This window comes from Vicia villosa, unplaced genomic scaffold (genome assembly GCF_029867415.1).
Source record: "Vicia villosa cultivar HV-30 ecotype Madison, WI unplaced genomic scaffold, Vvil1.0 ctg.000020F_1_1_3, whole genome shotgun sequence".
In the NCBI taxonomy this organism is placed as follows: Eukaryota; Viridiplantae; Streptophyta; class Magnoliopsida; order Fabales; family Fabaceae; genus Vicia; species Vicia villosa.
Genome location: NW_026704951.1, coordinates 342,400 through 356,711, shown reverse-complemented (window position 1 = coordinate 356,711; position 14,312 = coordinate 342,400). Strand labels below are relative to the sequence as shown.

The following is a 14,312-nucleotide window of genomic DNA, read 5'->3' as shown; positions in this document are numbered from 1 at the left end:
ACTGCTCTTCAGAAACAGACATAAGACAAGTCACCTTCTGACTCATAAGATCTTGCAGATCTGTCTTATAAATGTTGTTCTTCCTCTTGCCTGTAAATAGGATTGAGCCATCCTTCTGATTTACAGCCTTGCAAGACTTTTGATTAAAGATTATATCATAACCATTGTCACTCAATTGACTGATAGATAAGAGGTTATGTGTTAATCCTTCTACAAGAAGTACATTAGAAATGGAAGGAGAGTTACCAGACTTTATAGTTCCAGAGCCAATTATCTTGCCCTTCTGATCTCCTCCAAACTTGACTTCTCCTCCAGACTTAAGCACCAGGTCTTGGAACATAGACCTTCTTCCTGTCATGTGTCGTGAGCATCCAGAGTCCAGGTACCACGACATGTTGTGCTTTGTCCTTTTTGCAGCCAAGGATATCTGCAATAGGAATAATCTTATCCTTAGGTACCCACATTTTCTTGGGTCCTTTCTTGTTAGATTTTCTCAAGTTCTGATTGAACTTGGGTTTAACATTGTAAGCAATAGGAGGAACAGCATGATAATTTTTAATGTGAGTTTCATGATATTTCCTAGGTTGTGTCACATGCTTTTTGGTGTGTGTTATGTGAAAACTTTGAGCATGTGAAGTGTGCCTAATATCATGGGAGTGGCCATACTTGAACTGATCATACAATGGCTTGTATGTGAATTTCATTTCATCAACAGGTTCAAGTTTGTATGGGGTTTCACCCTCAAAACCAATGCCGACTCTTTTGTTTCCAGACACAGCATATATCATAGAAGCTAGCTGACTTCTGCCAATACTTCTAGATAAGAACTTCCTGAAACTTAAATCATATTCTTTCAGAATATGGTTTAGACTAGGAGTGGATTTTTCTGAATCAGAAGGAGATCCAACGTTATTGGATAATTTTAAAAGTTTTTCTTTTAATTCAGAATTCTCCAACTCAAGCTTCTTTGTTTCAAATTCAAATAGCTTTTTCAGCTTTTTGTATTTGAGACTAATCTGAGACTTGAATTCCAGAAGTTCTGTTAGACCGGAAACTAACTCATCTCTAGTAAGTTCAGAGAATACCTCTTCAGAATCTGATTCTGATGTAGATTCTGATCCGTCATCTTCTGTCGCCATCAGCGCACAGTTAGCCTGCTCATCTTCAGAGTCTGAATCATCTTCTGACTCATCCCAGGTTGCCATAAGACCTTTCTTCTTATGAAACTTCTTCTTGGGATTTTCCTTCTGAAGTTTTGGACATTCATTCTTGAAGTGTCCAGGCTCATTGCATTCATAGCACATGACCTTCTTCTTGTCAAATCTTCTGTTATCAGAAGATTCTCCACGTTCAAATTTCTTTGAACTTCTGACGCCTCTGAACTTCCTTTGCTTGTTCTTCCAGAGTTGATTTAGCCTTCTGGAGATCAAGGACAGTTCATCTTCTTCTTCAGATTCTGATTCTCCAGGATCTTCTTCTCTAGCCTGAAAAGCGTTAGTGCATTTCATGATATTGGATTTTAATGCAATAGACTTACCTTTCTTTTGAGGCTCGTTTGCATCCAGTTCAATTTCATGACTCCTCAGGGCACTGATCAGCTCTTCCAAAGAGACTTCATTTAGATTCTTCGCAATCTTAAATGCAGTCACCATAGGACCCCATCTTCTGGGTAAGCTTCTGATGATCTTCTTTACGTGATCAGCCTTTGTGTATCCCTTGTCAAGAACTCTCAATCCAGCAGTAAGAGTTTGAAATCTTGAAAACATCTTTTCAATGTCTTCATCATCCTCCATCTTGAAGGCTTCATACTTCTGGATTAAAGCGAGAGCTTTAGTCTCCTTGACTTGAGCATTTCCTTCATGAGTCATTTTCAAGGACTCATATATGTCATAGGCCGTTTCCCTGTTAGATATCTTCTCATACTCAGCATGAGAGATAGCATTCAGCAAAACAGTTCTGCATTTATGATGATTCCTGAAAAGCTTCTTCTGATCATCACTCATTTCTTGCCTTGTCAGCTTTACGCCACTGGCATTTACTGGATGTTTGTAACCATCCATCAGAAGATCCCATAGATCACCATCTAGACCAAGAAAGTAACTTTCCAGTTTATCTTTCCAGTATTCAAAGTTTTCACCATCAAATACCGGCGATCTAGTATAACCATTGTTACCGTTGTGTTGCTCAGCAGAGCCAGATTTAGGTGTAGACTTTGCAGTTTCATCAGCCATCTTTTACTGAAGCGTTTTTCTCTTCCTGAATCTTTTCTAAACACGGTTAAGTGCTTGCACCTTAGAACCGGCGCTCTGATGCCAATTGAAGGATAGAAAAACACTTAGAAAGGGGGGGTTTGAATAAGTGTAGCTTTAAAAACTTGACAGATAAAAATAAATTGCACAGTTATTGTTATCCTGGTTCGTTGTTAACTAAACTACTCCAGTCCACCCCCGCAGAGATGATTTACCTCAACTGAGGATTTAATCCACTAATCGCACGGATTACAATGGTTCTCCACTTAGTCAGCAACTAAGTCTTCCAGAGTCTTCTGATCACACACTGATCACTCCAGGAACAACTGCTTAGATACCCTCTAAGACTTTCTAGAGTATTCTGATCCACACGATCACTCTAGTTACAACCTGCTTAGATACCGTCTAAGACTTCCTAGAGTATTCTGATCCACACGATCACTCTAGTTCCTTACAACTTAATGTAATCAATTCTAAGAGTATTACAATTGCTTCTTAAAAGCTATAATCACAAACTGTGATATTTCTCTTAACGTTTAAGCTTAATCTCACTAATATATTACAACAGCAATGTAGTGAGCTTTGATGAAGATGAAGATTCTGAGCTTTGAATAGAACAGAGTTTCAGCAAGTTAATATGAGTTGTTTTGTTCAGAATCGTTAACCTTGCTTCTCATCAGAACTTCATATTTATAGGCATTGGAGAAGATGACCGTTGAGTGCATTTAATGCTTTGCGTATTCCGTACAGCATCGCATTTAATGTTATACGCTTTTGTCAACTACCTCGAGCCTTGTTCACGCTGTGTCTACTGACGTTGCCTTTAATAGCTTTTAACGTTCCTTTTGTCAGTCAGCGTAGCTTGCCACTTGTACTTCCTTCTGATCTGATGTTTGTGAATACAACGTTTGAATATCATCAGAGTCAAACAGCTTGGTGCAAAGCATCTTCTGATCTTCTGACCTTGAAGTGCTTCTGTGCGTGATACCATCAGAACTTCAGTGCTTCTGATCTCATGTTCTTCTGATGCTTCCATAGACCCATGTTCTGATTCTGCTTCGACCATCTTCTGATGTCTTGCCAGACCATGTTCTGATGTTGCATGCTGAACCCTTTGAGACAAAGCTTCTGAGCGCTGAATTATGCATACTCTTTATATATTTCCTGAAAAGGAAATTGCATTGGATTAGAGTACCATATTATCTTAAGCAAAATTCATATTATTGTTATCATCAAAACTAAGATAATTGATCAGAACAAATCTTGTTCTAACACAATGTACCTGTTAAGCAATGATTGATTCCCGCCCCACTCACGGGTAAATCTAGGACAGGGTAGGCCGAAAAGCCAACAGAGGATCGAATGTAGGCGTTATCATACGATATTGCCTCATTCCACCAAGCTCTGCCCGTGGATACGTGATCAGATCAAACAGGCATACGCCTTCTGTCCTTCACGGCCACTCTAGTCCTAGTTCCTAAGGTATCACTCATGACCTGGGTATTGGGTCTTTTACCTCTTGAAACACCCACCCACAGATAGAAATCCAGACAGTCCAGAATAAGATGCAGAAAAGAAAAAGCGCACATAGAATGCAATGCAAACAGATAAAATATGCAAAGCAGTAAAGCACCCAAAGATAAACACACAAGCGCTAGGATCGACTCGCTAAGTCCGGACCCGCAATAGGTCAAGACGTCCCCAGCAGAGTCGCCAGCTGTCGCTACCGCAAAAATTAACAGAGTCGCCACAGGCATATTTATCCTGAAAAGGAAGGGAATGCCAGCAAACCACAAAACAAAACAACGGTCTCACGACCAGAGAAAAAAGGGTAAGGGAGTCGGTTACACGAAGGGAAGTTATTAGCACCCCTCGCGCCCATCGTACTCGATGGTATCCACGCTTGTGTCTAAAACTATGGGTGTGTAACAAGTCTATGCTAATCTGGACTAAAATGAATGCAGAATGTAGGGAAAAGAAAGGATTGTGCTCGCACGGGCCCTACCCCGCTGCCTACGTATCTGTTTTGCAGAATCAGAGCTACCGTAGCTCGGCTAACTAATTTCTGTTTGTTTTTATGTTTTTTAGGTGAACGAGTTACATTCACACTCCGCTGCTCGACCTTTGGAGACTTATGCTTGGGAATGGAGCGGAAATAACAAGCTCTTAAGAAAAGAAAATCAAATAGTGTGGTTTGTGTTTTAAAGAATGCATAAGGAAGACCTAAGCTAAGGGGGAAAGCTTGCTACCTAATGTTATCATACAAAGGGTACAAGTCTAAACTAAACTAACAACCTACGGGGAAAAGGGAAAGCAAACAATAATATCACACAAACGAGCTCCGCTCGTAAAGCAAACAAACCAACGGTACTGACCGAGTGGTAGAAAAGCGGTCCCGCCATAGCCAAGGGGAGTAACTCAACCCAATTCAACCAAGCATCAGACCTCGCGAAAATGATCGGGCCATAGACAAGAGGAGCGGGTCCCTCTCAGCAACCAAGCCGTCACGGATCGTAAAGGAAAACGGTGCGTGCGTACACCGAGCATCAACGTCGAGCGACGCGAGCTATAGGAAATGCGGGGGTCCGGCTGCATGAACCCTTTTCCTGACATACTCGATAACAAGATCTTGTGCATGTTCGGAAGCGAGCGACGCGTAGCGTGCGCATACCGAACGGACTCGATGAGACTAGGCGGGGGTTGATTGTAACACCCGTTATTTAGTTAATTATTTCGAATTTAATTATTGAATTTGTGGAGTGTTGAGAATTGTTGACATGGGTTTTTATGATTAATTAGTTGATTAATTAATTGATTAAGTTGTAGAAATAGTATTGAAGAAATACTAGATTTATTATATGGACCTAATTAAGTGATGGTGGTAGTAAAAGGTGGGGTGTGAATGTTAGGCCCAATAGATTTAATGAAATTAGGTTAAGATAAGGATTAGGCTAATTAGAAGAGAAAAAGTCTTGGGGAATTTGTTATGGGAAGTTGTAGAGAAGAGAGAAAATAGGAGAGAAATTCATTCCCGTTTTTCTTGCAGCAGTCTCACTAAATCGAAGATCCCCGATTCGTTAACCGTTGGATCGTCACCAAATTTTGTGGGTAGGTTCGCAACACCTATATCTAACTTTTGACCGTTGGGATCTTCAAAATAAGGTCTGAGTTGTGAGATATCATCATCGCACTGTAGCTGCAAATTAAGGAAAATTTTCAGCTTTTTATTCGGATGAAAAGAGGCAATGTTTGGGAGCTAAGGCTAGATGGCTTCGATCGGTAGAATTGTAGAATGGACTCCGAATACAAGGTAAGGGGTGGGGTTCTAACTCTATAACCGGACTCATGATGAATGATATGTGGGGGTTAAATTCGTAGGAAATTATTCCTGATTAGTTGTTGTGATTCTGTTGTGTTGATTCGATGAAATTAGTTGTTGTTGTGGTGATAATTGTTGTTGTTTTATGCGAAGTTGAAGGATGTTTCAGTGACGATGTATACCTTTATTTATTAGTATAGCGACGATATAGGCTTATGCCTTGTGACGATGATTTTGTTTGTTGTGTGTGTTTGTTGCATTCATATACATATGCATTTTTGGCGACGGCCTAGATTGGCAAATTAGTGACGAAGGCTTATGCCTTGATGCCTCTGTTTAACTGGCAATTGGCGATGGGGGCTGAAGCCCTGGGTACCACATGCATGTGCAGTTGTAGAGTCTCATTGTATGTGGCATGAGTGTGATTTAATTGTGATGTGACTTGAGTTGTTGTTAAATTGTGATAATGTGGAGTTGTAATTATAAATTGTTATACTAATGACGTGTTGTGACAAGTATTGTCTGGAAGATGAGAAATAGTTGTTATAACTATTAATATGTTGTCGTTATTGATTTTTGTTAATTATAACTGTTCAGGTTAATTGTTATTATAAATGTAGTCTGAAAGCTGTAACGTGATAATTTCGTATGATTAAATTCTAATATATTATTTATCATGCGTTTGTTTATATTGGTAGATATCTCACCCTTTCTGAATGATGTTTCCCTACCGTGGGAAATTGACAGGTACTCAAGATATCGGTGGAAGTTTGAAGTGATTTTATGAAGTCTTTAGTTGTTGTTATTCGAGTTGGTGTCTTGCTCTGATACGTAGCACTCGGGGGGATAAAGAGATTGTTTTATTTATTATTTTGTTTGCTGAATTTTTAAGTGAACTATGTTTTAAATTGTAACTTAAAGTTACCGTGCAATGATGCTACGACTTGAATTGAATATTCATGAAGTTTGTTGATTCCGCTGCAAGTTAATTATTGAATTTAAATAAAGTGATTTTTAGTAATGATTTGATTATCGTTTTAAATTTTTGTGCTATGTATCTATGAGGGAAGGCAAATAAGCCGTAACTGTTTTTGAAATGACGAATATGTGATACCTCAAATGAACTTGTTTGAAATTTATACTCTTATTTTATTATATTTTTCGGGTAGAATTTGGGGTGTTACATTGATTACTAACCCTTTCCGCGCGCCTTCCATGAGGACTTAACGGAGTGCCATATAGGACTTATTACACCGTAACTCCCTGCCGCAAAGCATAAATATAAACACACCAACAAAAACAGATCCTCTTTCGAGGGCTTGGCCAGATGCATGTCTAAGTCCTACTTCTCATGTTAAAGGATGATGCGAGAAAGCGATAAAGTGCGAGAAAAATAAAATGAAACGGGATCAATACCAAACGGATGATGATCCGTAAACTATAGCGAAGAGAGAGAATCCCGCGAGCGAGCTAGCAAAGCAATAGCGAATGGTCAGCACACCGATTAGCCATGAAAGCACACAAAGGTCGACATGCGCGTCGAGCATAATCACAATACACCTGCAAGAAGAACAAGCAAACCAAACAAGCAGATATAAAGCAAATAGGAACGTGTCTCCAGGATGAGAACACGACACGAGTGAATAAAACTGTGTCTCACAAATGAAGCGGAACACTCGAGCAATGAGCGTCGATCGGTGACTATCCAAATGCCTCGCACACTAGCACACAAGTTAGAGATAACAAAAAATCGCAATCGAAATTGCGTTGGTGCTTTACACCGAAAAAGGATAACGAAATGAGAAATTCGACATTAACACACTTTTTAAACATAAATCGAGCGAAAGTAAGATAACAACCAGAAATAGCACTCAAATGTTAGTCAAATATGTACACAAGTATTATAAAAACCAAATCAAGTATTTACAAGTCAAAAGGTACACCGAAACGGTAAAAATCGGATAAAAACGATAAAAACTAAACTTGTCGGAATTAAACCAAAATTTTATGGTAAGCTAGAAACATGCCAAAGAACTCAAATATGCGGTCGGAATTTATTAAATCGGCTCGGAAGCACGATTTCCGAAACGGGGCAGTAGCAAAAACGAAAAAAAAAGTCGGCCGAAACCGAAAATAAACCTCACCATCAGCTCCGGAAATATTATTCCACTCAAGAAACATTATTCATATTTGCGAAAAGTCCATACGGTTCAAGAGTTATGTTGTTTTGAAGTAAAGCCGACATACCGCGCGCGTTATTGAAAAATTCGGAAAGAAAGCAAATAGCATGGTATAGCAGCAAGTTCCAGCACTTAGAGGCATTTATTAACATACAAGAAAGCTCTACTATCACTTAAAATTAACAAACAAACAACGCAACAAAGTTTAGCCAAAAATCCTTCAAAAAACTATGTTTTCATGAGTTGAAAATAATGAAATGCAACACGAATTCAAAGCCAAGAAAATTCCGCATTATGTTACCTTTAAAACAGCCCTAACAACTCATAGAAATCACATATAAACACCAAGAAATGGCTCATGGAAATTGACACATCAAATTATATTATTGGCAAGAGCAAAGATAACATAGAATCATGATTTTCAAGAGTATAATCACTACAATTCTCCACATTAAACTCACATTTGTGCATCAAGTATATTCAACTTCAATCATTATCATCAAGCACAACAACAACAAGAATCAACCTCAAAAATTCAGCATCATGCTCATGGTTATAACCTCTCATGTCAACACCAATTATCATGCTTAAGTTGAAATTCACATTCTAAAATTGAACCAAACAAGTCCTACTTCTAAAATTCATCCACATGCACCTTAATTCACAACAACTCAATATTATCAAATCATCACAACTCTCATAATCAAATCATCAAACACTTTGTGTGCATATATTTAATTCATAGAGCATTATCAATATATCATCAACAACTATTCACCGGTAAATCTCGAATTCAATCAAATAATCAAGATCAACACGAATCATTCAATCAACAAACAATTATCATCATCAATTATCATAGATCCTTCATCCGCAATCAAAAATCATCATGATCAATGTTGAATTAAGAAACAAAATCAATGATCTAGCAAGGTTTGTAGTGAATTTACCGGATCAAGCGACGAGAATGAGATCGGATGAACACGACGCGAACACGAACGAAATCCAAATTATGAGAGAGGTAGAGTGACGCGCCCTAGCCTTGGGAGAGAGAGAGATTTGAATTTGATGATCAATGAGAGAGGAGATTCTTCACTCTTGCTTTGATCTTCATTTGTTCTTGAGATTTGATCTTGAATTGATGAAGATTGATGAAGTTTTGTGAGTTTTTGTGGTTTTGATCCAAGAAAATTGAGAGAGAATTGGGAGAAAGTGTTTTTGATCTTTTGGGTGAAATTGAAGTTATGAGAGTCCTCCCCTTGATTTGAGAAGAGCAAAAAGTTTATATATTGTCAACGCGAAATGTCTAAATTGCCCTCGGTGCGTCTTAATTTGGCTCGTTTTTAAGGAAACTCGGTTCGGCTATGAATTTCGGAACGAAACCAATGCTACTGCGAAGATGACCAAATACGTGACTCGTCGCCGCGAGAATCGTCTCAATCGGATAAGTGATGAAAAAATTACGCGCGTTTGAATGACGAGAAACGTCGGTTCAACAGGCGCGACTGTGCAGAATTTTGTGCGTACTGCTCAAAGAACTCGATAAAACTCTATCTTCGGCTCAAGATCTGAACAAGCATGTGTGACGAGGAATCGAAGCTAACAAAATTTCCAAGAGAATGCCACTGGAATGGGCTTCATACGATAAAAATCGAAGAAGTTATGAATTTTCAAACTCGGTGCGACACACTCGAAAACACACTTTTTACCGAAAGAATGTGACGATCCTTAAAATGCTGGGAATTTCCGGTGTATAATTGGTCAACGGTCCGAACATATGAAATCTTGGTAATGATGGCACGGAGCTCCAGTTAAATTTTCAAGCGAATCCGACCAGCATATTAGGAGATATGAATTTTCTGAGGCACGAAACCCTACATTCAGCACTATTTTCCACCATGAATTCTCGAGTAATTTGCAAATCTGACAACCTTCCTCAAAGAATTGGCTTCCGAGCCAAACACGGAAATTGTAGATATCGTCGAAACGGTCTGGCCAACACGGGAATTTAGCTCATATCACTTTCAGAATAAGACTTGTGAATTTTCTCGTGATGACACAGTTTAAACCATTTTCACGTCGCACTTCTTCAAAACCATAAGAACTCTTTATTATTTTTCTTCAATTTTTGAACGACAAAATAAACGTCATTATTAACTTATAGCTCGAATAAAGAGGGCAAATTTTGGGGTGCAACACTAAGTAGTTGACCAAATCAGCATACCATTACAGTGTGGTTTTAGTGTTAAATGTTTTTATGACTTCAATGGTTTCAGTTTCATAACGGGTTTCAGGGTATTCCAATGTATTTCTTTCGGATTCTAAATGAGCTATTAGGCGTTCGTAAGGAAAATCATCATTAATTGGTACTTCTTCAGGTTTAAGACCCTCCAATCCTTGATAAATGGTCAGCTACCATGTTCTCAGCGCCTTTCTTATCCTTAATTTCCAAATCAAACTCTTGCAAGAGTAGGATCCACCTTAATAGTCTTGGTTTGGCATCTTGTTTAGCTAATAAGTATCTATTGGCCGCATGATCGGTATAGATAATTATTTTTGCACCTACCAAATAGGAGCAGAATTTATCTAACGCAAAAACCACGGCTAAGAGTTCTTTTTCGGTGGTGGCGTAGTTCATTTGTGCAGGGTCTAAGGTTCTACTTACATAGTATATTGCATGGAGCTTTTTGTCTTTCCTTTGTCCTAGGACTGCACCTACGGCGTAATCGCTTGTGTCGCACATTATTTCGAATGGTAATCTCCAATCAGGTGGTTGTATGATTGGTGCAGATATAATAGCCGTTTTTAATTGTTCAAATGCTTTTAAACATTTATCATCAAAATTTAATTCAACGTCTTTCATCAGAAGATTGGTTAGAGGTTTAGAAATCTTTGAGAAATATTTTATGAATCGTCGGTAGAAACCGGCGTGTCCTAAGAAACTTTGTATTTCTCTTACAGTTTTCGAGGGTTGGAGGTTCTCTATAACTTCAATTTTTTCTCTATCGACTTCAATCCCCTTTTCGAACACTATGTGTCCAAGTACGATTCCTTGTTTAACCGTAAAATGGCATTTCGCCCAGTTTAAGACGAGGTTCACTTGTACACATCTTTCCAGTACCCTCTCTAGGTTTGACAGGCATCCTTCAAAACTTTCCCCACATACAGAGAAGTTGTCCATAAAGACTTCCATGATGTTGTCTATGAAGTCGGCAAAAATTGACATCATGCATCTCTGAAATGTTGCGGGAGCGTTACATAATCCAAACGGCATTCTTCGATAGGCAAATGTGCCATAAGGGCATGTGATAGTAGTTTTCTCTGGGTCATCAGGGTGAATAGGGATTTGGAAGAACCCTGAATAACCATCAAGTTAGCAGTAATGAGAATGCTTAGCTAATCGTTCAAGCATTTGATCGATAAAAGGTAAAGGAAAATGGTCCTTTCGAGTAGCTTTATTTAACTTTCTATAGTCAATGCACATCCTTGCACCACTCGCTACTCTTTCTGCTATAGATTCGCCAGCTTTATTTATTGTGACTGTTATGCCTCCCTTTTTGGGTACGCAATGGACTGGGATAACCCACTAACTATCAGATATTGGATATATGATTCCTGCATTCACTACAAGAAAATTAGAGATTTACGACACATAAGTCGCGACAGTTAGATGATAACCGCCCTCTTTCTCCAATCGCGACAGTACCCACGTCGGTTTTGGACAACTGTCATTTAATTTTAAAAAAAATTAATAAAAGTCGCGACAGTTAGTCTCTCAACCGCCCTAAACTCTATATTGCGACGGTTATCTCACCTGCCGCACCTCCCATATTTAAATTCATAACAATCACTTCACGTTCCTACCCCTAAATCCATCCTTAAATGCAATAACAATGTAAACAAAATTTTACGACTGTTGCTCCACCCGCCGCCACCCAAATATAAAGTTGGCTCCCTTCCCCCTAAATTCTAAAGCGCGAACATCAAAGGGTTTTTTTTATTAATTTTTCTCTTCTTCTTCCTCTATCATCTTCAACCGACCATCAAACATGAATATATCCTATCAATGAGTTTACTCATTCTGCTACCTTAAACGACTAACTTGTAAGTGTTCGATTTTGTTTTCATTTCCCTTTCTACTATGTAACAATTCTGATTGTTATTAGTTTGTTTTTTGTTAGTATTTTAGGGTTTTGAACTCTGTTTGTGCTAAATTCTTGAATTTCTACTATGAATGATAGTATTTTAGGGTTTAGAATTTGATACTTGGGGAAAGAATGGGAAGATTCACGATAACACCATTGTTGTTATGGATTTGAGAGTGAAAAATGAGTTTTTGAGAAATTGAGATTTCAAATTTCAAATTAGAGAGAGTGGGTTGATTATGAAGTGGGTTTGAATAAAGTTTGAATCTTTCCTTGATTTGGGATGATACTCAACTCAGACATTTGAACAAATAGATACTGAGCACATTGAAAGGGTTATTAAGAGGAGGATTAAGTAAAGATTATAAAAAAAAATCAGATTTTTTTGTTGGGTGTTTAAATAGTATGAGTGTGGAAGCAATCAAATATCTATAGTTCTGTTATAGATGATATTTATCCTATGGTTCTGTTATAGATGATGAAACAGACGTGCCCTACCATTTGGTTTCTTTCAAATCTCTCAATTTTGTCTTGTTTTTTTGCCATTCATGTATATTTGTCCATGGTGTCTGATATGTCCATCTTTTATTCTTGTTGAATTAACTAGGTAGGACTTGTTTTGATTCCATTTTAGTCATGTTGAATTGACAATAACTCTTCTCTATTGTAGTTTTATTAAGAAACTTCTCAAGTGCGACGAGTATTTGATTCTCCGGTTTTCTACATTAAGGTGTGTAATTCTGGCCATTAAACTAGTGAGTGTCATTCAGTTTTTATTTTGCTGGTACAGAGGCTGTTTTAGAGTTGGTGTGTTGTGCTTTTGTCTTGTGCTTTTTGCGGCAATGTCTTGTGGTCTGGTGTGTTGTGCTTTTTCTTCATTGCATACTTTCATAAAACTGAAACACAGTGGGTGGATATGGTAAAGTGCATGTGTCTTGTCCTGATTCGTAGATGTATGTTGAACAGATTACGCAAAGGCAAAAGCCCGGTTTTGGATTCCACCACCATCCTTGCAAACGCTCCTGAGGTAAGTAACTCATAACTATTATCTTTTTGATCAATTTGGAATTTATTATTATTATTATTATTATTGTAATTGTAACTAATGAATGCTAAGTTAAGGTTCTTAATTGATAATGCTTAATGTAATTGTAACCTTAACTAATGAATGCTAAGTTAATTAGGTTCTTAATTGATAATTCTTAATGTCATGTTTCTTCAAAATCATAGGTTTAAAATGGTTGCATCCACTGCCATGACTACTTTGTAATGTCCATTCAATAACATGTTTTGAGATTTTGTTTGAGAAAACATGCCACTGGTTGCCAATGTCATTCCCCGGCAGAATATTCTGCATACCAAGAAATTATATTGCATGGTTGTTTTAGTTAGAAGACATATTAGTGAAAATGTTCATTTCATCCATTCCATATAATTTTCTTGTAGTATAATAACTTGATTCAAAAGTAAAGATGTGGACAAATGTGGAAGTAGCAGGGCAATATGTGCAGTTGAAATTTTAATTGAATTATAAGAGAAAAGGCATTCTTCTAATAAAACACAGTTAGATTATAACCAGACGATAATGTTAAATCCTTTATGAGTATTGACATTTATAAAAAAGAAAACTAATCACCCTATTTATAAGTGTAGTCATTTTGATTGACTCTCTAAGAAGTGAATAATTTAAAATGGTCTAAAGGATTCAAAGACTCTAACCATCTTAAATTTCAAATGCTAAAGGATTTGGATACTGATGACTTTCTTTGAAGTTTGAGAAGTCTTCACAATTGCTTAAATTATAATAATTGCTTATTTTAGTGTGCTAAGGTTTATTTAATAGGTTGGTTGGATAGTTGTTAGAATTGATATCTCTTACCAAGCACATCAAGCACATCAGTGGAAAATGAATAATAACTCATATTTATACCACATGGTCACATTGATTAAGAGAGGCTAGCTGCATGTGCTACGTTAATTATTTTTTTTTGAATGAAACATGAATTGCTTGCTATTTTATATGTATAGAGAAAGTCAACAATTAAGAAGATAATTAGTTATAGTTAGATAACATATAAATATGTATAAATGTTTATATTTATATAACTTATAAATACCAAATTTTGTTCCAATTCATGTTTTTCCATTTATGCAAACTTGTGATGAGTTATTTTATTTTAAATAGTATTAGAGCTCCTCAACATATGATATAATATCTATTTTTTTATTTTTTGAAGAAATGGATAAGTCGTGGATTACTAAGCCACAATCTTCAATTGCGTATCAGCAAGGGATACAAGAATTTATTGATTTTGCATTTAAAGGTCTAAAAGAAAATGACGTAGTAATATGTCCTTGCAAACGCTGCGGTTTCCGAAAATCAAAGAGTAGGAATGACATGTTCGACCACTTAATATGG

At 37.3% G+C, this 14,312-nt stretch overlaps 1 long non-coding RNA gene across 1 annotated transcript; it reads left to right on the top strand.

The window, feature by feature from the left end:
* Positions 1-11,467: 11,467 nt before the first annotated feature.
* Positions 11,468-12,924, top strand: LOC131621974 (uncharacterized). Its single transcript, XR_009289722.1, has 3 exons — positions 11,468-11,852; positions 12,564-12,623; positions 12,860-12,924. It is a non-coding gene; the product is annotated as an uncharacterized LOC131621974 (long non-coding RNA).
* Positions 12,925-14,312: the final 1,388 nt, after the last annotated feature.